This window comes from Terrapene carolina, unplaced genomic scaffold, assembly GCF_002925995.2.
Source record: "Terrapene carolina triunguis isolate 2854851 unplaced genomic scaffold, T_m_triunguis-2.0 Scaffold166, whole genome shotgun sequence".
In the NCBI taxonomy this organism is placed as follows: domain Eukaryota; kingdom Metazoa; phylum Chordata; order Testudines; family Emydidae; genus Terrapene; species Terrapene triunguis.
The window spans coordinates 1788422-1792313 of NW_020664517.1; positions in this window are offsets into that span (position 1 = coordinate 1788422).

Below are 3892 nucleotides of genomic sequence, written 5' to 3' on the forward strand. Positions count from 1 at the left end.
AGTGCCTGGGCAGCCCTCACACCACGGCAGGGGGGCCACGGGAGGGCATTTACACAGCTGGCTGGTGCTCTCAGACTGGCAGCAATTTGGTTCTTTCTTCCCAGCTGAGCAGCTCAGGTGAGTTATGCCAAGTAAAGCTTTCAAATGAGCCTAGCTCAGCACCTGCCCCGTGTCCCAGCAGACATGGCGGAGGGTGGCTTGGCATGGCACAGAGCAGCTCAGCCAGAGGGCAACGACCAGCTCAGGCACGTGCCCCGCTGGGCACAAAGGGGGGCAGGGTGACTTGCATTCGCGTGCACCTCGGGCTGCCATCTCCATGGGCCACATGCTGGCGTTAGATACATGGGCACCTAGGAAGCCTTCGCAGAGACGTTCCTCCCCCTTCTGACATAGCAGCGGTATGGAGAGACTCTTGAAGGTCATTGGCAGTGCCAGTGTGTGGGGCGTGCTCTCGTGGCCAGGCTGAGGGGGCATTCACCACACTGCTACCATCACACGCCTCTTGGGTACTGTCCCAGCCCTCCCTGTGGGGTCCTGATCCAGATATCTCAGCATGCCCTGTGGTCACAGCCCCTCCAACAACCCCACTAGAGCATTGACTCGGCCCATCCTTGCTTTTCTCATTCATCGTTTCTAGTAGACAGGATGCTGCCGTGTTCCCATGTGGGCAGCAGTGGGATCTCAAGCAGACTGACCGTTGGTAGTGCTGGGCTATGTGGCCCGCTCAGGAGCAGAGATACCAGCTAGACTGACCCTCAGGGCCACGGGCGCTTCGGAGCGTCACAATCCCTGGGCTTCTGCTCACTCATTGGATGCTGAAATGAGATCTTGGCACAATAGTATTTCAAAGCCAGTTCAGGACGTTGAGTTGCTGGGCCACTGTTAGGCCCTTCCTCCCACTGGCCAGCCCCCGCTGTGCCCCCCTACCTATGTGAGCAGCTGCTCCTGGGGGGACGGATGGACAACACAAGGGTTCCCAGTGGGGCCCCAAAGAAGCAACCCAATCAAAGCCTCTAGAGCTGGGGAAGATCTGTGAGGTCACATGCAGCCCGCTCCCTCCCCCGACAGGGGCGTTCTCATTGTACATTTACTAGTGTTTGTCCAGTCTAGCATTGACCGTGTCCGGCATTCTCCATCCCTAAGCGCTGTGGCTTTTACTGCTGCCCGTGCAGCCTGTTCCCCAGCCTGGCCGGTCTGACTGGCAGGAAAATGTCCCTGCTCCTAACCCTAGTTCTGTCCCCTTTTGCTAAGTAATTCCCATGCAATATCCTGCCTCCATCAGCCATCTCCTAGCAAACTTTAGCTCCTATAATCTTTCAGCTCCCTAACCAGCCGCTCTTCCCTGACCTCTCTCTAATGTCTCAATATACTGCTGTCGATCATAGAATCAAAGAATATCAGGGTTGGAAGGGACCTCAGGAGGTCATCTAGTCCCACCCCCTGCTCAAAGCAGGACCAACCCCAACTAAATCATCCCAGCCAGGGTTTTGTCAAGCCAGACCTTAAAAACCTCTAAGGAAGGAGGTTCCACCACCTCCCTAGGTAACCCATTCCAGTGCTTCAACACCCTCCTGGTGAAAAAGTGTTTCCTAATATCCAACCTAGACCTCCCCCACTGCAACTTGAGACCATTACTCCTTGTTCTATCATCTGGTACCACTGAGAACAGTCTAGATCCATCCTCTTTGGAACCCCCCTTCAAGTAGTTGAAAGCAGCTATCAAATCCCCCCTCATTCTTCTCTTCTGCAGACTAAACAATCCCAGTTCCCTCAGCCTCTCCTCATAAGTCATGTGCTCCAGCCCCCTAATCATTTTTGTTGCCCTCCGCTGGACTCTTTCCAATTTTTCCACATCCTTCTTGTAGTGTGGGGCCCAAAACTGGACACAGTACTCCAGATGAGGCCTCACCAATGCTGAATAGAGGGGAACGATCACGTCCCTCGATCTGCTGGCAATGCCCCTACTTATACAGCCCAAAATGCCGTTAGCCTTCTTGGCAACAAGGGCACACTGTTGACTCATATTCAGCTTCTTGTCCACCGTAACCCCTAGGTCCTTTTCTGCAGAACTGCTGCCTAGCCATTCGGTCCCTAGTCTGTAGCAGTGCATGGGATTCTTCCGTCCTAAGTGCAGGACTCTGCACTTGTCCTTGTTGAACCTCATCAGGTTTCTTTTGGCCCAATCCTCTAATTTGTCTAGGTCCCTTTCAGGACCGGCTCTGGCTTTTTGGCCGCCCCAAGCAAAACAAAAAAACAAAAACCTGCGGCGCGGCCGGAGCGCGGGTGCAGGGGGACCAGCTGGAGGGGGGCAGGGGGCAGGCAGGAGAGAGAGAGAAGGGGGTGGCCAGGACTACAGCGGGGGCGCTGCCACGCGGCCCCTCCCACTTCCGCTCTGGTCGGCGGGGAGAGAAGGAAGAGGACTGCCCTGCAGGGCGCTCCGGTCCTCCGCGCCGCCGCCCCCTACAGGGCGGCTGGAGCGGAACAAAAAAACAAACAAACCCGGCCGTGCCGCCCTAGAATTGGGCAGAACGCCGCCTCGAACAATCTGCCGCCCCAAGCACCAGCTTGCTCAGCTGGTGACTGGAGCCGGCCCTGGTCCCTCTGTATCCTATCCCTACCCTCCAGCGTATCTACCTCTCCCCCCAGTTTAGTGTCATCTGCAAACTTGCTGAGAGTGCAGTCCACGCCATCCTCCAGATCATTAATGAAGATATTGAACAAAACCGGCCCCAGGACCGACCCTTGGGGCACTCCGCTTGATACCAGCTGCCAACTAGACATGGAGCCATTGATCACTACCCATTGAGCCCGACAATCTAGCCAGCTTTCTATCCACCTTATAGTCCATTCATCCAGCCCAAACTTCTGTGGGTCCGAGACCGGCATCCACGTGGCCAGTCCAAAATTAGACTCAGCCTTTTTGCTACCACATCTCGCTGCAAATGTGCTCGCCCCTGTGTCGCTTTCAGCCTCGCTGCTTCCCAGGACTCTCCCTCCCCTGAGGTGTGAGGCCTGGAGGATTTCCCCCTCCCCAGATGTACTGACGTGTATTTTTCTAAGCTGAATCAGGGTGGCTTGTGCACCGTCCATTAAAAGTTAGGAGCCAAAATACCTTTGTAGACCTGGGCCTTAGTCTCTCTGTGCCTCAGTTTCTCATCTGTACAATGGGGATAACAGCACTGCCCTGCCTCTCAGGGGCATGTGGGGATAAAGACATTGAGGATTGTGTAGTGCTTTGAGTGCTTCTGATGAAAAGTGCCATCTAAGAGCTGGGGAATATTATTATCCAAGTACCCACTGCCTGTATTTCTTTCATGAGGACCTTTTGTGTCATTTCTGTGTCCTCTCTGCCGTTTGCCACTCCTCCCAGTTTAGTGTCATCTGGGAATTTCATTCAGCCTCTTCTGGCCCATCGAGGACTGTACCTGAAACGGGTTCCTGCATAGAGACTTCCCTGCAAACCGGCCCTTGGCCCTCTTCCTACCAGTTTGGTTATGGGCCATCAGTCTTATGAGACATTTGCTCACATGCCTGACATCTACTGCTCCACACTCCTCCACTAACTGTAGCTTTAAAAGCAATCCATGAGCATTCAGCAGCATGGTCTTGCCAAACAAATGTAATTGCTTTTTAAATCAAGGCTGCTGAATGCTCCTGGTTACGTTCTCCTCTAGACGGTCAGTGATTTTTATCCTCTTAATAGTTCTCCATTGTTTTCTTGGGGATGGAGGTTAGATTTATGGGACAGTAATTGCCAGGATCTCTCTTCCTACCTTTCTGAAGCTCGGTACCACCTTTGCTTGTATTCAGTCTTCTAGCTCCTCCCTAGAGCTTTTCAGAAATAATTTCCAATTGTATATTGAGTTCATTTTGTTAATTCTCTTACTCGGGA